The sequence below is a fragment of the Orcinus orca genome, chromosome 16 (genome assembly GCF_937001465.1).
Source record: "Orcinus orca chromosome 16, mOrcOrc1.1, whole genome shotgun sequence".
Taxonomy (NCBI): Eukaryota; Metazoa; Chordata; class Mammalia; order Artiodactyla; family Delphinidae; genus Orcinus; species Orcinus orca.
In genome coordinates, this window is record NC_064574.1 from 14,184,081 (window position 1) to 14,207,769 (window position 23,689).

The 23,689-nt window shown below is 38.0% G+C and overlaps 1 protein-coding gene across 4 annotated transcripts in view; it reads right to left on the reverse strand.

The window, feature by feature from the left end:
* The window catches only part of NCOA3 (nuclear receptor coactivator 3), a 121,292-nt gene that overhangs the window by 43,426 nt on the left and 54,177 nt on the right, over positions 1 to 23,689 (reverse strand). For 3 of the 4 annotated variants that reach the window (XM_033433893.2, XM_012534168.3, XM_033433888.2), the window contains exon 2: positions 16,382 to 16,462. The exons of the other annotated variant lie outside the window; for it this stretch is intronic. The gene's annotated coding sequence lies outside the window, so the exon portion shown is untranslated. The remainder of the gene's footprint in view (positions 1 to 16,381; positions 16,463 to 23,689) is intronic. 4 annotated transcript variants of the gene reach the window in all.

The following is a 23,689-nucleotide window of genomic DNA, read 5'->3' on the forward strand; positions in this document are numbered from 1 at the left end:
CTCATTCCCTACACCAATACGCCTGGGATGAACTGTTGATCAAAAAAGTCAAGTTTTTTGTTGTTGTTGTTTGCTTGTTTTTTGTTTGTTTTGGGGTTTTGTTAGTGTGTGTGTGTCTGTGTGTGTGTGTTTTGCCTTCAACAAGCTGTTGACCCAGTGCCAGGAATCAACAAACTAGTACATGTAGAATCACAAATTGTATTTTGTGCTATAAAAGGTCTCCACTGAAAATTAATGGCTGATCTGTAATTTAAAAGCAGGAACAACCGAGTACCAGACATAGCACACCATGTCATACAGCTACTCAAAGTCCTAACCTCCTACAGTCAATCTGGTTCTTACTACCAAAAGAGATGGTTTAAGTCAAAGGCTGCTACAGTCCCAACCAAATTCACTAGGTCAGTAGTTCTCAACCTTTTTGATATCAGGATTTCTTTATCTTTTAAAAACTAGGAACCCTAAAAAGCTTTGGTTATGTGGGTCAATATTTACTGTATTAGAAATTAAAACTTAGAACATTTGACATACTAATTCATTTAAAAATAAGTCCATTATATGTTAACATAAACAATTTTATGAAAAATAACCTGAAACAAAACAATTCCATGAGAGGTGGCATTGTTTCACATTTTTACAAACCTTACGTCTGACTTTAATAGAAGACAGATGGATCCTCTTACCTACGACACCATTCAATCTGCTGCAATACTTCATATTGATTGAAACACATGAAGAAAATTCAGCCTCACAGATACACGTACTTGTAAAAGGAAGGACTATTTCAATAGCCTTAAACAATTAATTATAAATAATTTTCCTTGATATCGTGCTAAAACGACAAGTGGTACTTTCAGTTTTTATTTGAAAATACTTTCAAACTTACAAAAAGTTGCAAAAAACATAACAGTAGAAGGCATACCCTAAATACCCTTTACTCAGGTTTGGTTACTGTATTAGTTTCCTGTGACTACTGTAACAAATTACCAATAACAACAGATATTCTCTCAAGTTCTGGAGGTTCAATGTCCAAAATGAAGGTGCCGACAGGGCCATACTCTTTCTGAAGGCTCCAGAGGAGAACTGCACCACCCTCTCCTAGCTTCTGGCATTGCCAGCAACCCCTGGCATTCAAGGACAAGCGGTATTTTCTTAAAGATTAGCTGCAAAGTGAAATCTGAAACCCTACCAATGAACTTTCATACTATTACATTAAAATACACAAACTTACACTCTGAAAAAAATCTTTAACCCATGCATGATTTTGTAACATCAAACATTGTCATTTGGATAATACTAGTTCACTGATTAAGCAGATTTTCAAATACTGATACATTATACAATATCAAAAACTCCAGGTACTTCTCTGGTGGCGCAGTGGTTAAGATTCCGCCTGCCAATGCAGGGGATACGGGTTCGAGCCCTGTTCCAGGAAGATCCCACATGCGGCGGAGCAACTAAGTCCGTGCACCGCAACTATTGAGCCTGTGCTCTAGAGGCTGCGAGCCACAACTACTGAGCCTGTGCACAGCTACTGAAGACCGTGCACCTACACCCTGTGCTTTGCAACAAGAGAAGCCACCACAATGAGAAGTCTGCGCACCGCAACAAAGAGTAGCCCCTGCCCGCCACAACTAGAGGTAGTCCGCGGGCAGCAATGAAAACCCAACACAGCCAAAAATAAATAAATATATCACCACCCATCTCATTCATAAAGTCTTTAAGTACTGAGAAGCTGTCACACTCATGGTGACAGATTCAAAATTAACATGATAATATTTACTTGAAAACTCCAATTTTATCACTGTCAACAAATACTCTTGGATGTCTTTCTTGAAGTGATAGGTTTACCTTGCTCAATTTCAAGAAACTTTCTGCCAAATACCCAAGTTCCAATAACCACAGTTAGTCATTCTTTCAAGTAAAAATGATATTCCATGAAAAAAGTGGCCTGTTGAGTACACAAGCCAACCACACAAGTGCTTTTGCCCAAGACAACCATCATACTTTGGTAGGCAGAAGTGTTTTCTGCATATTTTCCATTCTCACTAGACAGAATATTAAAAATACAGTACTCAAAGGCCAAGGTTTAATGAAATGAGCAAATGTTGCTCCTTCATCAAGGACAATCCTAATTGAGAAACGAGTGGGGTTTTGTGGGGGGTTTTGTTTTTGTTTTTTTCCTTTAAGTCTGACTGCAGGGCAGTGAAGAATGCAATGACTACTACTAGTACAGTCTGGTAGTCCCACTGCCTTGATTCATGCTAAGACACCAGCAGTTTTATGCATCATTGCTTTTGTACCATCAGTGCAAACATCAACAGGATGAAAACAGAAAATATATTATTTCGGAAATAATTTTAACTCTGTGGACTCCATAGAAGGTTCTCAGGGACTCTCAAGGGTTCACAAACAACACTGAGAACCACTGTCTTAGATTAAGGTAGGGGCTGAGGGTTTGAAATTGGTATGGTTTCTCCCAGATCCTCTACATACTCATTTAATAAATACTTCAGTATCTACTATATGCAGGCCTAAATAAATAAGCCATGTTGTGAGATCAAAATAACAAAGGACTTCCTGATAAGATGGTTTAGTGGACTATTGCTTTCAACCAACCACACTCTCCCCCTCTTGCTCTAAATATAATAATGACAAAATATGTATTTTCTTTAATCTTGAAAGACACAGCCATGCTCAAACATAACAAATACGTCTACGGAGCAAGACACAGAGCAAGCATACAGCAATGAGTTGACTCTATGAACCTACTGAACTCTAGCATTAGAAACTAGCAAAGACACTCAGGAAATCAAATCATGTGCAACGTAACAGAATCAAAAGCAAGGCTCATAGGTAGAAACCAAACAAAAAATTTCTGAGAGAGAGACGAAAAAAAGCTCTATCAATAGCTATCTAGATACCTGATTATATCAAACCGTTACCTGTAGTTGTGGAAGAAAAAGCAAAGGGTTACACAGTTGGTCCCCAACTTACAAAGGTTCAACTTACAATCTTTCAACTTTACAACAGTGCAAAAGCGATATGCATTCAATCAAACCCTACTTCGAATTCTGAATTTTGATCTTTTCCCAGCTAGCGATATGCAGTATAATACTCTCTCATAATACTGGCAGTGGCAGTTGCAGCCCATTTCAACTTACAGTGGGTTCACTAGGATGTAACCCCCATCGTAAATCAAAGAAAATCTGTACATACAAAACCTGGGTGACACATAGCTCTGATATTGCAATAGTACCTCAGAACAGAATCCTGAACGTAGACTGAAGGTATGGTGGATATGGTTTGTGAAGGCAACAAAAATAAGCTAGGATTGCCTGGGGCAGGGAGAGGGGGACACATGAAAGGCACCAAAAAAAGAAAATTTCCCACTCAAGATGCAAATTGTAAACTAAAATTCCCAAGTGGATTTAAAAACTGAACTAAGAAAGATGGCCAAGAAATGCATCGATTCCAAAAGATGAATTCGCCACCCAATAAAATGAAATCTTGAAATAAGTTTAAAATAAATGTTTACAGGACTTCCCTGGTGGCACAGTGGTTAAGTATCTGCCTGCCAATGCAGGGGACACAGGCTTGTGCCCTGGTCCAGGAAGATCCCACATGCCGCGGAGCAACTAAGCCCGTGCACCACAACTATTGAGCCTGCGCTGTAGAGCCCACGAGCCACAACTACTGAGCCTGCGTGCTGCAACTACTGAAGCCCACATGCCTAGAGAGCCCATGCTCTGCAACAAGAGAAGCCCACACACTGCAACAAAGAGTAGCCCCTGCTCACCACAACTAGAGAAAGCCCGTGCACAGCAAGGAAGACCCAAAGCAGCCAAAAATTAATTTAAAATAGAGATTTTTAAAAATAAATAAATGTTTACAATCCTTAATGAGATAAAGAATCAACAGCCATGAAAACATACATATAAAGAAATAGAATGTGAAAAGAATGAGTTATAAAACTTCATAAATTATTAAGTACAAAAAAAGATGGTATTGCCCGTTATCTGAGCACCAAATATCTGAACTCTGAATAGATTTGGTTAGCATGGGATACTTAAACCCATATCCGAAACAAAACTCAATAGATGGGATTAATTCCTAGACTGGACACAACACACACACACACACACACACACACACACACACACACACACACACACAGTGAACTGGAAAATAAAACTGATGAAGCCAACCAGAATGCAGCACAGTGAAGTAAAAAGGGGATATACCATCACCTTTACAAGGTTGCTGAAAGAATCTAAAAAACCACACACTGAAAGAAAAAAAAAAAACCAACTCAGTAGTGGGCAAATGGTAGACTTGAAAAATGGCTCCCTCAAGAATCTTATGATTTACAGACAGAAACAAAGTTATTTTAAAAAGAGAATTTTTAAAATAACTATGTCTACAACCCAAATAAAATCAGGAAACAATGTGTGTTTTCCAACTCCAATATTAGATGAATAACTTAAGAAACTCTAAACCTTGGGACCTAAAAGGAGATTAAAGAGATGTCTTTTGAGAAGCACTGAATTCTCAAAGATGCTAAGATCTACAAATACAGTTTTGGTAGTGGTCTTAAGCTGTTCTTACATAAACATTTCAAATATTTTCCTTAAACTTCTCTGATATTGTACATTTCTCTGTCAAAAGAATCTGTAGAAACAGTATCTTTTACTATAAAGGACACTTGGGTCACAAGTGCTTAAGGACAATTTCTTCTTTGAAAAATCACGTTAAAATTGATCATTAATTCCTCTGCAATTTTTTAAAATATAAAGACACTAGCAATTTAACTAGCCTAAATTTAAAATTCCATTCACTATTCATCATTCTTAATAAAATGGCTTCCTTTTCAACTGCCAAAAGGAAAATGGAAAGGGATGGAACTCGGGCTTCTTATACTTCAAATGGAATTGGGAGTTATTTAAGTAATGAAACGTCTAAAATTTACATGATACCTTCACACCACAAAACAGGCTTATCAAAAGCCGAAGTAAAAACTCTCATACACACAAAAAAATTAAATTTCAACTTACTTCCCAGGGCCTAGGAATCAAAGGCCTTATACTACTAAATCATGTCTGGAAATGAAAAGACAGTAGATTACAGCTGTGCATGGCCGATTTATCTTCTGAAGTCAAAGCATGTCTCCTGTTACCTTGCAGCAAGTCACTGTGATCTGCATATCAATATATCGAAGGGTTACAGAATCTGAAACCTATTCCAACCATAAAAGGTGTTATTTTAATTAACAACCTTGCCAACACATTAGGAACTTTGCAGCTCTATACTAGAATTTTTTTTAATTATTATCACGATCTCATTTTAAAGAAAACTTTAAAAGGTTAAGAACCAAGACTAAAAATTATTCAATTCCAATTCTGTTTATGGTCACCCTCCAGTAAAATAAAATAACTAGCTCTATAAAAATCTTTTTAAACAGGACAACAATATGCTAGCAGTTGATGTAGAAAAAAATTAATTTCTGTAATTCAGTTTTCTACATTAGAGCCGAATTTTAGAGTAGGGGAATGAAACAAACGACAAATCACACATTATGTAACAAGAGTCCTACCTGGAATACATTAGGTACATGTACATTTTTACTTGTAATGATTGTTCAACTATGCAAGATAAAATTCTATGGAAGTGAATTAAATAACCTACACTTCTGATCTTTAGATGATTGTGGGCTCACATCATATAAGCTTAATATATGAAGCTCATTAAAGAATGATATATGATGGAAAATATACTTAAATCTTAGGAACATATGTGGAACATGTGTGCACATGCAAAGCTTTCAAAGTCACTTTAAAATGTGAAAATGAGTAAGCCTGTTATCCTTGATAAATGTCAGCTGTCATGCACTCATGTCCAATACATACTATTTTTCACAAAGCAGAGTACCAGAAAAGGCAATTTTGAATCCACCAGCTGCACGTAATGGTTATACATAGAAAATTCTATTCAAGGTCAGAAGTTTAGAGGTTTTCAATATCAACTTCAAAATAATGCAGGCTTTATATGTTAAATATTACACAGATTCCAAAACATATTCTTTTTAAAACAGTTTTTGAAAAGAAAGAGTCATAAGAAAGTAATTACTCTAAGAGTTTGGCTCATGAGAGACAGGGCCATTTACAACAGTGATATAAAGAGGATTATTTGTAATTTTGGATCGTTGAGCTGATATTTAGGCCAATTATATTTCTTAACTAAGTTACAAAATTAAGTACTACAAGAGCTACATTATTACCAATCTGATGAGTTTTTATGTCCGTATTTTCCAAGTCTAATAAAACTGTCCTTTTAATGAACCATGACTGAACAATTACTACAACCTTATGTCCATCCATTTTTACCAAGAGCGGGGGGAAAAAACAGTGATTAGATTAGTACAGCAGTTTAGATAGTTTGTTGTTCGTGCCAAAGACGGACATTACAACTTTAACAGTTTTCTCTACATATTCTGAAAGCTTCATCCTTAAAAGCAAACCAGCTTAACCATCAGTTTTTTACTTTAATAACAGAACAAAACTATCAATAGGAATTTTCTTTTAAAAGCATCTCTGTATAGCATGTGACCTATGCTAAAAAAAAATATTATCTTCTAAAAGTATGCTGTTTCACCAACATTCAAACTATTTAAGCTTTCAAAATTATAAATGCACTGACATTCTCCTATATATCATCATAAAACTAGTGACCTCCACATTTTAAATATATCACTAGTAATCAATCTTCTTTACATAGAAGGAATCTCTTAAAAGTTTAAAACCTAAAAAGAAAATAAAAAAGGAGTGAGGGACTAAGTGTGGTCAGATTATCTCAAGTAAAATAACTTTGGCTTTTCCACTTAAAACCAAAGCACTTCATTAGCCCAAGACAGCAGATCCACCAAAATTATGGCTTTCTTAGTAATTTTTAATTGCTCTTATAAGCTTGAGAGCAAAAATTGATCTCTGGGTGTATTGCTGTAAAATAGCCATAAGTAACTCACAAATATTTAATGTAGAAATAGAAAAGTATAGATGGGTCTGGGTATAATTTTGAATTCTTTTTTTAAAGAATAAAGTCTTTTTGATATAATCTTTCTTGACAAATGAAGAAGATATGGTGCTGGAATTAACATTAACCCTATAATTACAGGTTGACTACTTACTCTAACAAAGACTGGATAAGGTTTTCAAAAAATTGAGGTGAGTTTAATTAACATGTTATTGTTGAAACTCAGAAAAGTTTGAGGTAGACAGCACACCTTCTGAGGTCAGTGTCATGAGAAAAGTAATCGTATTTTCCCATAAAATTCCTTTATGGCATCATAGAACTCTTAGTATTCCTCAATACATCAGTTACATTCTTTAACAGCTTCATTAAGATATAATTCACATATCATATACTTAAGGTATACAATTCAATGGCTTTTAGTACATCCAGAGTCGTACAATTGTCACCACAATAATTTTAGAACATTTTAATTATTGCGAAAAGAAACCCAATACCCCTTAGCTGTCACTCCCCTAAAGCCTCCCATTCCGCCCCCCCCCCCCCCCCGCTTACAAAACCTCTCTCGCATCCCCACCCTAGAAAACCACTAATCGACTGTACTTTCTGTCTCTATGGATTTACCTATTCGGGACAGTTCACGCAAGTGGAATCATACAACGTCTAGTCCTTTGTGACTGGCTTAGCCGAAAAGTTCATCCATGTTGTAGCATATATCAGTACTTCATTTCTTTTTATTTCTGAATAATACTTCATTGTATAGATATACTTTATTCATCCATTCATCACTTGATGGACATTTAGGTTGTTTCCAACCTATGAATATACATACTGTTATTATGAACAGTTAGTACAAGTTTTTATGTGGCCACCTATATTCTTAAGTGAGAAACCATGAGCACTAATGAAAACAACTTTTGATGATATATATAAAGAAGCCTCCAAAGATTGCTGGTCAACAGGAAAAAGGCCAGGTTCTTAAAATTTTTTTTAAGTGGAAGCAGTTGTACAATTTTTAACTATGATTAATATGCTAAGGGCTCAAATGGTAAAAGTGAACAACATACAAGAACAGATGGGTAATGTAAGCAGAGAGATGGAAACTCTAAAAAAGCAAATGGGAGTATTAGAAACCAAAATCCCTAACAGAAATGAAGAATCCTTTTGATGGACAGAGCTGTGGTGGGGGTGATGGAGGTGGATCAGTGAGCTTCAACACACACACACACACACATGCACACATACACGCACGCACACACATACACACACGTATACACACAGCACATACACATACACACACATACACATTCTCTCTCTCTCTCTTTCTGTCTCTCTTCCAAAACTGAAATACAAACAGGAAAAAGGAAAAGAACGGAATATCCAGGAACAGTAGAACAATTACAAAATAATATACACACAAGGGGATTACCATTTATATGAAATTTAAGAAAAGGCAAACTGTAGTGACTTAAAGCAGCCCAATGGCCACCAGCTACCAGTAGAGGGGACAGATTGTAGAGGGGCACAAAGGAACTTTAGGGGGTAGTAGAAGTGTTTTCTATCATAATTGTGATAATGGTTACATTTGTCAAAACTCACCAAATTGTAAATTTAAAGTTGGTGAATTTTATTGTACGTAAACTACACTTTTATAAAGTTGTTTAAAAATTAAGTACTTAAAAAGTTAGGTTAAGGAAAATCACAGTGCATACTGCAAATCCTGTGATAAACAATAAATGACTAGTATGAGATAAATTAGCTTATAAAACATAGGGCTATTTCAGCAAGAAAATTTACTTTTTTCTAAAGAAGTTCCACATGAAAAGTAAATTTATTATATCAGCGTTAAAAATCAAGTTTATGTTTAAAAACTTTACAGCAATAACAATTCTCTATGCAACAAGAGACCTACACAAAAATGTTCACTGAAATATCATTCATACATCAAAAGCCAGAGGAAACTAATGTTCAATCCCAAATTTAAAAAATAAATTCTAATAAAGCCATACAAAAGAATACAATATAGTAGTAGCAAAAATAAATAAATCATACACAACATGGTAGAAACTTACAAGCAACCAAAAGTAAAAAAGCAAGTACCTTACATTCGTTATATTTTTGTAAAGCTACGAAACAAGAAAAACTAAACATCGTTCAGGAACACACACGTGTGGTTTCTCAAACGTTTTAAAAAGCAACCACAATTAAAGATAACTGTGACTTCTGGGATAGAAGCAGGATGAGTTCATGAAGAAATACACAGGGAGTTGATACACCTAACAACCTTCCAGTTCTTAAGTTCAAGTAGCAAGTTCACAGGTGTTTTTCAAAGTATACTTCAGGGACTTCCCTGGTGGTCCAGTGGTTAAGAATGTGCCTTCCAATGCAGGGGATGGGGGTTCAATCCCTGGTCAGGGAGCTAAGATCCCACAGGCCGCGGGGCAACTAAGCCCGCACGCTCTGGAGCCTGCACGCAGCAACTAGAACAGAGAAAACCCGCACGCCACGACTAGAGAGAAGCCTGCATGCCACAACGAAAGATCCCACGTGCTGCAACTAAGACCCAACACAGGCATAAAAATAAATAAAATAAAATAAAAATAAATAGAAAAACATTTTAAGTGGCACCCGATCCGATGTCCTCAAATTTCAGGGAAAAACACAAATATAAAAGTAAAAACTGAGTCTCTCTACTTTTCATGTCAATAATATTAACTGCATAGGTTTAATAAACATCTGTCAACCTATTTATCACGATAACTGGACAATCAAGTCCATATCATGAATGTCATAATTGAGATTAATTCTCATTTAATCAGGCATGACAAGCCCATCATCAACAAGCAAAGACTTCACACTTTATAAGTCAATTATGGGCCTATTCTTGGCTTATAGGGACCAGCCTCAAAAGTAGGCCAGAGACTCAGTAAATCTGAGGAACCGGGAGAGGAGATGACTTCACTCATATTTATAGGACTGCAAGTGAAATCTAGTAGAGTTTGTTTGGACTGGTTTCCTAGTCTCAAGATACAAGAACAAATAAAAGAGACTTTAGAAATGCAATCCTATATTCCTCAGGAAAACTTCCAGAGAGAAATTAATCCTCTGGTCTCAGAAGTTGTTCAATAAAATACGCTCAGGGACTTCCCTGGCAGTCCAGTGGTTAAGACTCCACGCTTCCACTGCAGAGGGCACGGGTTCGATCCCTGGTCGGGGAACTACTGGTAAGATTCCCGCATGCTGTGGCCAAAAAAATAAATAAAATACGCTCAAAGAAGCTTATATGGTTAATAAAGACATCTTTCTGTACCTTTTTGCAAAGAATGAAAAGAGGCTTTTTTTTTTTTTAATGTAACTCAAGAATCAACTGTGGGACTTCTATTTTAGACCAAGAGAGAATAATAGGATTCATCCCACCATGAACTGAACAAATTGTAAGAACAAACTATATTCAGATACCAGAGAACAAGCAGTGAAAAACTGTGGTCCCTGAGATCAGGAAAACAATTGGGAGATGGGGGGAGATGGACCAATATGACAACATGAGCCCTACCACCAGCCAGGCTTCCTACCAGGAAGCAACAATTTTTCCAGATCACAGCACGAGGATAAGGAACCCAAACAAAGTCCAGCAATCTTGCTGAATGGACAAGATAATAACCAGCATTCAGGATGGCCAAGCTGGATGTATTCTGCACGGCAGTTTCTCCGAGTGACTGACAAAACTGTAGGGACTAACAAACTGATCCTGAAATTTGTATCAAAAGATTTAGATTACCCAGAGCAATCATGGCAAAGAAGAAAAAGTTGAAAGACTCACATTACCTACTTTCAAACCTTACTATAAAAGCTGCAGGAATCAGGACAATATATGTGGGCATAAGGACTGTTATACAAACCAATGGCCAGAATAAAGACCAGAAATAGATCCTGATTTTATATATATGTATACATCTGTGTGTATGTGTGTGTGTGTATATATATGTATGTATATGTATGTATATATGTATGTATATGTTTGTGTATGTATTTACACACACACACACACACACACACACACACACACACACAGTTAGTTGATTAAGTTACCAAAAGCAATGCAATGGGAAAAGGAGAGTCTTATTCAATAAATAGCCATGGAACGGAATGTCAATATTTTAAAAAACTGATCCTCAATCCTTTCTTCACACCATATGCAAAAATTAAATCAAAATGGATCACAGACCTAAATGTAAAGCTAAAACTATAGAACTTCTACAAGAAAACAAAGCAGAAAAATCTTCATAACCTTACAATAGGCAAAGATCTCTTAGCACATTAAAAAAGGATTAATCCTAAGAGAAAAAAATTGATAAATCAAGAAAATGAAAAGGGAAGACAAAGGCCAGAAGAAAATACTCTCAAAATATATCTGAAAAGGATTTGTATCCAGAACATTTTTTTTTAACTCATACAATAAGAAAACCACCCAATTTTAAAAATGGGCAAAATTTGAACAGACACTTCATAAAAGAAGAGATATATGTGTAACCTGAACTCTCATATATTGCAGGTGGAATATAAAATGGTAAGCCACTTTAGAAAACAGTTTCAATTTCTTATAAAGATAAGCACACACTTAACAGAAGACCCTGCAATTACACTCCTAGGTATTTACTCAAGAAGGAAAAAAAAATCCAAAGACTTGTACTTTAATGTTCCTAGAAGCTTTATTCATAGCAGCCCAAAATAGGAAACACAATGGAATACTACTCAGCAATAAAAAGAAAGAAACTTCTGACAGAAAAATGTGGATCCATCTAAAAAAACACGCTGAGGGAAAGAACTTTTACAGTGTGACTGTGGGGAAACAGGCGCTCTCACATATTGATGGTGGGAACCCATATGGTATAATCCTTATAGAGTGTAATCTGACAATATCTAACAAAAACTATATATGCATTTACCCTTCAACCTAACAATCTCACTTCCAAGAATCTATCCTGAAGGTATACCCCCAACAATATGAAAATATATATTCATGAGGTTATTCACTGCAGCATTATTTTAATCACAAAATACTGGAAACAACTAGGTAATATCCATACATATGAAACTGACTGAATAATCTACATGCACATAATGGAAACTATACATCTATGTAAAAAATAAATGAGACTGGGGCTGGGAAAAGAGGCAGTGAGAAATTGGTGTTTAATGGGCACAGTTCTCAGTGTAGGGAGATGAAAACATTCTGGAGATGGATGGTGGGGACAGCTGCAAACAGTGTGAGGGGACTTAATGCCCCTGAGCCGCACACTTAAAAGTGGTCAGAATGGTGAGTTTTATGTTATGTAAAGTTGATTTTTAAAAATGAATGGGAAAGATCCCTTTGGCATGATATGGCATTATTTCCAGGAGATATCAGTAAGTGAAAAGAGCAAAGTGCAAAAGAATATACATAGTATGCTACCTTTTGTGAAAACAAAAAGAAAAAATAAAACAGATTATACATATATCTGTCATTACAAAAAGAAACACAGGGAAATACTTCAGAAAACACTGAAGATAGTTTCCTCCAAGAATGGGGAGAATGGGGTAGAAAGGATACAGAAGGGAATGTGTATCTTCTGTAAAATTTTGACTTCGGAAAATGTGTTCATATTCTACATAATCAAAACATAACCAATCAGAATGGGAAGGAGCACTTTAAAACAAACTGAAACTCAAGCATACAAATAAATAAATCTCATTTCATTTCAAACAAATACCGTAACTACATTATGCAGAAAGTAAGGGTGGGAAATAAAACTGGGGAAGGAAGGGAAAGTAGGAGGAGGGAGGACTAATTCAAGTAATTTAAGAATACAGGATTTTACACCTGAAACTAACACAACATTGTAAATCAACTCTAATAAAAAGTAAAAAAAGAAATACAAATATGCAAATCTTACAAAAAGGTGGCGGGGGGGGGGGGGGGGGACTTCCCTGGTGGCACAGTGGTTAAGACTCCACACTCCCAATGCAGGAGACCTGGGTTCAATCCCTGCTTAGGGAACTAGATCGCACATGCATGCCGCAACTAAGAGTTCTCATGCCCCAACTAAGGAGCCCACCTGCCGCATAAGACCTGGCACAACCAAATAAATAAATTAAATATAAATCAATCAATCAATCATTAAAAAAGAATACAGGATTTACTCTCAGTCTTGGGGAAGTGGAGAACTATATACAAATTCTTCACTCACTTTAATTAAGTTTGTTTACTGTGAAATGGTCAAGCAATTCTGAAATTATTTTAGATGTGTTATAGGATAGAGCAAAAGAGTAAACGTACTGACAATGTTGGGAACCAGAGCTCTCATGGCATAAAAACGAACATAAAGGGACTTCCCTGGTGGTGCAATGGTTAAGAATCCACCTGCCAAAGCAGGGGACATGGGTTCAATCCCTGGTCCAGGAAGATCCCACATGCCACGGAACAACTAAACCCATGCCCTACAACTACTGAGCCTGCGTTCTAGAGCCCGCGAGCCAAAACTACTGAGCCTGTGCTCTACAGCCCAAAAGCCACAACTACTGAGCCCGTGCGCCACAACTACTGAAGCCCGCGCACCCTAGAGTCCATGCTCCGCAACAAGAGAAGCCACCACAATGAGAAGGCTGCGCGCTGCAACGAAGAGTAGCCCCCGCTCCCCGCAACTACAGAAAGCCCGCACGCAGCAACAACGATCCAATGCAGCCAAAAATAAATAAAAATTTTTTTAAAAAAAAGGACATAAAGGGCTTCCCTGGTGGCACAGTGGTTGGGAGTCCACCTGCCGATGCAGGGGACACGGTTCGTGCCCCGGTCCGGGAAGATCCCACGTGCCGCGGAGCGGCTGGGCCCGTGAGCCACGGCTGCTGAGCCTGTGCGTCCAGAGCCTGTGCTCCACAACGGGGGAGGCCACAGCAGTGAGAGGCCCACGTACCACCAAAAAAAAAAAAAAAAAAAAGACATAAAAATATGAAATGAGAGGTGCAAAGAAAGAACCCTGTAGATGTGGAGTGAAATTGGACATACTGACATAAACTCATGATTTCTAAACTACATATATTCATGTTGCTATGAACATGTATATATGAACAAGTATATTTATGTATGTATGTGTATAGACATTCATATATTTTCTAGCTGTGTCACTGTAAGGGTCAAGAAGAGAAGACAACCCAGAAGCAACAAGGACACCTACCCTCCACCACCCAGGGATCTTGGTCTCTAATACTGTTCTCCACAAGGACACAGGAGCATGATTAAAAGAGCTCCACTGGGAATGGAATAAGAAAATGACCATTTTGGAACCATTATGGTAAAAAATTAGATCAGACAAGAATCATCAATGAATGCTAAATCTAGGGCAAATTGTGACGAGAATTGTGGTACCAGCATTGTCTCCCCCACAGACTGCTTACTGCTTGCAAAAGAAGGAAAAAAAACTATACAGTGGAGAAATCTGGCAACACCTTGGCCAAGTGATCAAAATTAACATCCCAATGAGGGACAGAATACACCATGTGCCTCCAGAAGTTGTGCATCTTTCTCGGAGGATCACATCACCTATGCAGTATTCCAGCCAAGAACGCATAACCACATTCTAATTGCAAGAAAACTTCAGACAAACAGAAAATGAAGAACATTCTAATAAGGGAGGGGAAGGGTTGTGTTCTTCAAAAATGTCAATGTCATAAAAGACAAAGGCTGTGGAAATATACCAGGAAAAGGGAGGCTAAAGAAAAATAGTAACTACATGCAGTATCTGACCCGAGACTGGTTTCTGTTACAAGAAGTAAGGGAAATGCTGTGAGTGACCTTATTAGGTCAACTGACAAAACTGGAATATTTTGTCTGAATGCAATAGATTTGTATCGACATCCATTTATGAAGCTTATAACTACACAATGGTTATATGAGAGAATGACCCTATAAAGCAGAAGTATTAAGGGAAAGAAGCACAATATATATAACATACCCTCAAATAGCTCAGAAAAGAGAGAAAGAGAGAGAAGAAAGAGTAAAAGTACACATGAACGCAAATAATAACACCAGAGACTGTATCTGGCTAAAGAATATCTAGATGTTTTTCATACTCTTATTTTTGTAACTTTTGTAAATTGCAAAGTATTTCCAAATAAAGTTTCTTTTTTTTAAGATAAATACTATGGAGATAGTTCTCTACTATGTTCAGAATATAATGGGTATATACCATAATTAATTGAAGGATTTTATAGGGAAATAGCAAGAGCTGAGGATGGAGGCTTAGATAAATTCCCAAAGGACTGTTTCAAATACAAGAGAAGGGAGTTTGTACTTTTTTTTTTCTGTAAGCCAGGGACCAGTAGCACAAAGCTTAGAACAGAAAAGAGGCTTGGTTAAAGGGGTATATTTAAGAAAATTTTCTAGCAAACCTTCAAGTAGGTAGAAACACTACAGATAAGAAGCAGTTAAAGGACATTTGGACAAACACAAGCATGAAATTAAGGAGTCTTGGCCTAGAAAACTAAGATTGGTAACAGAAAGTTGAACAAATACAGGGGACATGAAAACAGAAAACCAGATAAGACCTGTTTATTAAATATATCAAAGGGGGGTAGGATTCAAAGATGACTCACATTTCAAGCCTAGCTAACCAAGAGAATAATGTTACCACGGCTTCCCTGGTGGTGCAGTGCTTGAGAGTTCGCCTGCCGATGCAGGGGACACGGGTTTGTGCCCCGGTCCGGGAAGATCCCACATGCCACGGAGCGGCTGGGCCCGTGAGCCATGGCCGCTGAGCCTGTGCTCCACAACAGGGGAGGCCACAACAGTGAGAGGCCCGCGTATCACAACAAAAAACAATAGTGTTACCAGCAAAAAGAAATTTAACTAGCTAAGAAAAGCATAACCGCTTCCTTAGCTATCAGACAACTTTTCTATTCTCATTTTTCCTATTCTGATGCAATAATAAAAGTCAGGAGAGGAGTCAGATGAAATGTTGCACACTAGCACAAGCAATCCGGTGAAACTGGTCTTCACAAGGTGAAATAGTCAAAATGGGTGGCGCTGATTCAGATTTTGACTATGTGCCATTAAAATATTCACACATAAGGAAACAGTGGGCAGGTGATAGTGTCTCATATTAAACCATAACATACAGTTCCAACCCTTCCCCCCAAATTTATGTTTGTATATAGAATACACATATATATTCACTTATTCCTTCGTTCAACTAATAGTATTATTAAAGAGGAAAGCATGACACATAAAATAAGCTTAAGATTAAACCATAAATCAAGAAGAGGGCAGGACCTTCAGAGGGTGAAGTCAGAAAATTACAAAAGATCCAAAGTAAAACTGAATTACCTGGCTAACCAGTCAGATGATGTTCAAGTAGAGTTTATTTTTATTGGTCTCTGATTCCACTGTTCAGCAAGTATTTTGATCCTGAGGACAAAAAAAAAAAAAAAAAGGGTGTTGATTTTTATTGCCCTTTCTTTATATAAGTACTATTATTAGTCACACACAAAATAACTTTTCCCACCTTTCCCTTCCCTGGACATAAGAAACAAACAATAACAACAAAAAGCTATCAAGTATAAGGCCTCTTCCTGGGAATTTGAGCTTGATGCCTCATTTTGCCATATATTACTACTTCTGCTAAAAAAATTTTTTTTAATTAAAAAAAATAAAAATCAGGCAGGGCATACATAATACAGTCTGTCACAGTTTGTAAACATGGATAACACAAAGTGGAGATAAAGGAGATCACCTTCAAGTCCTGAAAAGTGATGAAACCAGCTGGGTAATTTGAACTTGGGACGTTCCCACCAGTCCAAAAGTAATGTTCAACAAATTAACAATCTAAAATAATATAGGACTTCCCTGGTGGCACAGTGGTTAAGAATCTGCCTGCCAATGCAGGGGACATGGATTCGAGCCCTGGTCTGGGAATATCCCACATGCCTCGAAGCAACTAAGCCCGTGCACCACAACTACTGAAGTTCGCGCACCTAGAGCCCGTGCTCAACAACAAGAGAAGCCACCACAATGAGAGGCCCGTGCACCACAACGAAGAGTAGCCCCTGATCACCACAACTAGAGAAAGCCCGCACGCAGCAATGAAGACCCAATACAGCCGTTAATTAATTAATTAACTGATTAATCAATTAATTAATTAAATATAAATATCCTGTCAGAAGCTAATTAAATACTGAAGTCAAAAAAAGATAAATACCCACCAGATGGATGGATGAAGCAAGCAAGGAGAAGGGTAAAACAAAAAAAAGCCCTGGATATTTTCTTCCCCTCTAGGAAAGGGTGCATCATTTGAGTCACCAACAAAAAATAATTTGAAATGGGAGACAGGTAAGTGAGGGGCAGTTCTTCAAAATAAACTGCAATAAACACATGAACATAAAGAACAGCAGACTTTGCACTTGAGGAGATGTGGAGCAGGCTCTAGTGCAACAAGGAAGTGAGCCAATAAAAACATTCAACATCACTTATGATTTTCCAAATGTATCAATAAGGCAATAATTTAACTATTGCTAATTCTAGAGATATCTATAAAGACAAGAACCATAACTATGCCCTTAAATTAATAGCATTCACACTGGAATTGGCAAGTCTGTTGAGAAAGGATGGAAGAAAAAAATGATATATTCACAAGTTCCGAGTAACAAATACATCACAGCCATGGGCAATCCACATGTAGCATAGAGAAGACAACCAACCACAATCTAGCTGCATGATGTGAAGGGTCTGTTGCCCTTTTTTTTGTTTTTTTTTTTTTTTAGCGGTACGTGGGCCTCTCACTGCTGTGGCCTCTCCCGTTGCGGAGCACAGGCTTCGGACACACAGGCTCAGCGGCCATGGCTCACGGGACTAGCCACTTCACGGCATGTGGGATCTTCTGGTTCCCCTACAGCGGCAGGCGGACTCTCAACCACTGCGCCACCAGGGAAGCCCGGTCTGTTGCACTTTTGAAACTCAAAAGTGCGAAAATGGGGGAGTGGGGGTTGAGGATGGAAGGATATCACATTATAATGTGGATCACAAAGGGAAAAGAGGAAAACCCTGGTAATATATCAGTGCCATGCAATTAAAGTTATAAAAGGAACTGATATATCTAGTACCAGGTCTACTGATAAGCACAGTAGTCTCTAGCTTATAACTGAGATACATGCCATAAGTAAGGTGGTTCTTGGACTACATCTTCCAATCCCCAATAGTATAGCTAGTTGTTAGCATAATGGCTAAAGGGCAGAAGCTTCAGAGCCCACCAGATCTCGTTAGGTACCCCTGGGTCAACTAAAGACATCTTTGAGCCTTAGATGTCTCATCTTAAAATGGCTATCACACCTCCTAAGGCTCTTGTGAACATTAAGTGAAAATGCTTAAATTACTTATTAGTACCTAGTATACAAATGCTCAATAAATAAAAACAATTATTAGCCAAACAAGACTATCTGACAGGGGCTTCCCTGGTGGCGCAGTGGTTGAGAATCTGCCTGCTAATGCGGGGACACGGGTTCGAGCCCTGGTCTGGGAGGATCCCACATGCCGCGGAGCAACTAGGCCTAGGCCCGTGAGCCACAGCTACCGAGCGTGCGCGTCTGGAGCCTGTGCTCCGCAACGGGGGGCCGCGACTGTGAGAGGCCCGCGCACCGCGATGAAGAATGGCCCCCGCTCGCCGCAACTGGAGAAAGCCCTCGCACAGAAATGAAGACCCAACACAGCCAAAAATAAATAAATAAATTTAAAAAAAAAAAAGACTATCTGACACATAATATAACAAGAATTACCAAGCACAGTGAAATTTAAAAATAGGAGAAAACACAATCATCAGTTTTAGTTTTTAAATGAATTCAATGTTTTACAATGTGAATTTTTTTTAATTTTTATTTTATTTATTTATTTTGCCTGCATCGGGTCTTAGTTGTGGCCCGCGGGATCTTCATTGTGGAACACAGAATCTTTAGTTGCGGCAATGAGGACTTCTTAGTTGCGGCACGCACACAGGATCTAGTTCCCCGACCGGGGATCAAACCCACGGCCCCTGCACCGGGAGCATGGAGTCTTAACTGCTGGACCACCAGGGAAGCCCCTATAACTTGAATTTTTATATCCAATTTATTTAGAGGACAGTGAAGGGGGAAAAGGTAGGCAGAAGTCCTGTAAAGAAAATCCAAGGTTTTCTGGCCCTAATTTTAAATAAAGTTTCATTTCAGAAATGGTTCTTTTGTTGTTGCTCCTTTTGGGGGGCTAACGGGGGTCGGTGGGGTGGCATTAATACCTAAGAACAAGAGGGGTGGGAAGGAAAAGGAATTTGAGTCAGAATGTACCTAGTACCCTAATGACTGACCCCGGAAACAAGTCTGCTGCCTAACGTGAAAGGTTGGCGAGACAGCCTACATTAATACTCAAACACCGTCGTACTGCTGGTGAGAACTATCCAAAGGAGTGCTGACCCAGCCAATCTGTACCCACAACCCCCAGGACCCAAAGGAACACCATCTACAAAATGCTCCTCTCCCAGGAAGTATGCAGTTGGATTAGAGAGGTCCCCAAATAGTCAAAGATCAATGACTGGCCTGCCTACCAGGAACCTGCAAGGAGCAGATGGTCTAAAAAGTACTATATACCAGGATCCCGTAAAGTATGGAACTGTTGGGGAACTGCAGTTAACTTGCCTAGAACCAAGATTCTGCAAAGGCAACAATCAAAGCATATTTCCTGGGACTGTACTTATTATCTTCATCAAAAATAAGTTTATCCTGGGAATTCCCTGGCGGTCCAGTGGTCAGGGCTCTGCACTTTCACTGCCGAGGGCTCAGGTTCAGTCCCTGGTTGAGCAAGCCGCGCGGCACAGCCAAAAAACCACCTTATCCTTACTCCTTTTCATAGTTTGGACTTTAGTCAATCACACACACAAAGTCAAATCAGACCGACATAAAAATTGAATGACACAACCCCAAAATATTAAGTATCGCAGTGGGGGAGGGGACAGGGTATGACATTAATTTTTCTACTATAAATAACAAAGGTGACTGATGAGATCCCCATTATCAAAACCTGCACCACTAGAAAGCTATCGCAGGGGCTTGGGGGAGATCAAACTGAGCTTTGTTAATAGCTAGTCTGAGAAGGTGTGCCTCGAGGCCAGAACAAAGATTCAAACTGGGGGAGGGGATATGACAGAGAGGAAAATCCAAACTACATGATGCTGATGCTTAGAAACACCGACTGGACAAAAACAGGCCACTGAATATTATTGAACATGTTTTTCTTTTGCTGTTGAACATGGAAGGGGGCAAGGATTCTACTACTAATCATATTAAACTCATTGTTCTTTCCATGTTGCTGCAGGCAGGACTCCCAGGTACTCCCTCCTCAGTTCCCTAAAATCACAGATAGAGATGGGGAATCACCATCTTTGGGAAAAGCCATCTGTTGCCCACTCATCTTCAAAGCACTACAGAGTAAGTTTGTGCACCAACTAAATATCAGGTTACTTAAAGATTACATAATATTGGCATAAACTAAACTTAAAATATTTTTGCAGTTGAGATTATTTACCAAGCAATAAATATATCCTTTGTCAAAACTGTAACACCAGATTTTACTTGCAACAATCAACTGCAACCAATTTGTAGCTATAATGAAACGGGAAAAAAGGATGTAAGTTTAATACCATATGAAAATTTAAGGGCTTCCCTAGTGGCGCAGTGGTTAAGAATCCACCTGCCAATGCAGGGGACACAGGTTCGAGCCCTGGTCCGGGAAGATCCCACATGCTGCAGAGCAACTAAGCCCGTGGGCCACAACTACTGAGCCTGTGCTCTAGAGCCCACAAGCCACAACTACTGAGCCTGAGAGCCACAACTACTGAAGCTTGCATGCCTAGAGCCTGTGCTCCGCAACAAGAGAAGCCACCACAATGAGAAGCCCGTGCACCGCAATGAAGAGTAGCCCCTGCTCGCCACAACGAGAGAAAGCCTGTGCGCAGCAACAAAGACCCAACATAGGCAAAAATAAATAAACAAATTATTTTAAAATAAATTTATTTTTAAAAAATAAAGCAACAAAGACCCAACGTAGCCAAAAATAAATAAAACAAATAAATTCATTTTAAAATATTTATTTTAAAAAAATAAAACAAATTTATTTTAAAAAATAATTTGTCTTTATAACAAAAGACAAATTATTTTATATAATTTAAAATTATATAAAAAGATGCTACTGTTTTTGAAGCTGTATAAACTTAACTCAATAAAAAGAATTTTCTCTTTAAAATTTATTATTTAGCCCATAATTATGTGCTCAAGTAAATAAGGAAAAATGTATTTGGTACCCAAGAGAACATTGGTAATACACTGATGACAAACTTTCAAAAAAACCATAATCTTTTTGACAAGGGGAGCAGGAATTATTTCAAATTACAGCATACACAGGCCTAGTAAAGGGCAGGGTTTAAAAAAAAAAAAAAAACCTGACATGTATTACCACCTATCCTGTGATGTACACTAGAAAGGAGCAAGCTGATTTGTCGTAATTTATTCTACACAGTCATTTAATAAGTTATAATAAATGTTTAGTTCTATGTGGAGCCAACCTGAAAATTTAAATGAGGCAGTTAAAAAAGAAGCCTTGATTTCAGAAAACCTAGTTTTTGGAAGTTCAGATTCATAAAGTGATCTTGTGGGAGGCATCTAATTCACTTAAATGTTTGTTCTGCACCTATTAGATGTCAGGCGCTGCACAAGCACTCAAAAGTATAAGCAAAATATGGTTCCTGCTGCTAATTAGGAAAGGAGAAGCAGCTACAAATAACCACTATAGTTTCCGAAATGAAAACTGTGTTCATTCAGTAAGCATCTGCTGAGCATCAACCTGCTACGCTGCACCGGAAACCAGGGATACAAGGAAGAACCAGAAGATGAAGACAGAGTCTGATAATAATATTAAAGGAGAGAAGAGAGAAGGGTGGCCCTGCCTTTTTCATAGGATTGCTCTGGTAACTATAAAGCACTATTTACAGGTGAATGAAAGACAAATCCAAAACCATTTACCTCTGCCAAGAAAAAATAAAGGGGGGAGAAAGAATTATTAACGAAATTTGAATGTACAGATAACTTCTGCAATTATTTTCCATAGTTAGAACCGAAATGCCATTTGAGTTTCTTTATAACAAAAGACAAAAGCAAAGAAGAAAAAAACTTTTGTAAAATGTTATTTGTGTAAAAATCATGAGAGACAGAGGAAACATTAATGGGGTGTATAAAGGTTGCTTAATATGAAAGCTATTTTTAACTCAACACATTCAGGAAATCATGCCATACATTTTGCTTGCACTACGATACTATCCACTGATGAACAATGGCAGTAAATATAACCATTCTGCATTTTTTAAATTACCTTGAGATTAAGGAGAAAACTAAAAAACTCCGGTTGGCAGACCAGTTTATTAACAAGCCCCATATCTCTGGCTGAGCTGTAGTTAGTAATGACATGGTTGCTAAAACAGGCATGAAGCCAGCCGCTTGCTGGTGCTTGTTCCACCTCCCTCTCCCCCATCTCCTGGAAAAACTGCATGCAGTGGTGCACGATCACACAAAATAAATACAGGAAAGGGGGTGGGAGGGGTTGGGTGGAGAGGTGAGCTGAAGCTCTGGGCTCCACCAGTGGAAGGCGTTCCACAAGAATTGCTACAGGGTCAAAAGTTTACAGTGGTTTCAATTTCACCTTTTAGCAGCCAATCAGGAAACAGAGACTGTACGCTGACCCTCAGGCTGCAAATGAACATTAACTCATTGGCCACCAGGATTGCCTGTATTCCTTTTCTTGCAAGGCTTTCCTTTTTCCTTTTTTTTTTTTTTGTGGGGGGGGCGGGGGGAGGGGAAGTAGCAGAGGAGGAGGCAAAGAACATTTTAAGTTCAAGATGATGATTTTATTGAAGACCATGTATTTTAAACAGGTATTTGAGGGGAGAAATGATCGAGTAATTTTCCTTGAAATTATCCTGTAGTATCTAACAAACCAATCATTAATGCTGGTATCGAGACAAAGGGTGAACTTAGGCAAGTTAAAGAGATAGATTTATCTCCATGAGGCTGCAATTCTAAGAACAATTTACAATATGATGAAAGATAATGCTGGTTGTTTCCAGTAAATGCTTTAAAAAAAACTCAGATATTGAAGACATTTAATCAAAGTATTTATCTAACCCCAATTTTTTATTTGCATAGATTTTCCACCTCCTCTCCTAATCATTAATTTATAAACGTGCAACATGCCTGTACTTTTCGTACTGTACATCTACCAAAATGCAGGTACAGCTCCTAAGGTTTAAGCTTTCTTTTCTTGTATTTCTCTCCTCAAACAGTTCAGTACACAGAAGTGACTCCTATGTACAATAAACTCAAGAGTGAACCCCTTGGCAATAGACTCAACTACTCTCCAATTCTTTTTTCTTAATGTAAATTTCTCCCAAATGCAGAAAACATCAGTAAACTAATCCATTACTCTTTCCAACATTCTGTATTTAACATTGAGCAAGGTTAAAATGAAGATCTGTACTATACACACCTTAACTACCCTACATTTAAAAACTAGATTTCTGTGACGCGTTACATGATAAAAGTGAAAGAGCTGTATTAACTGCTCTATCAC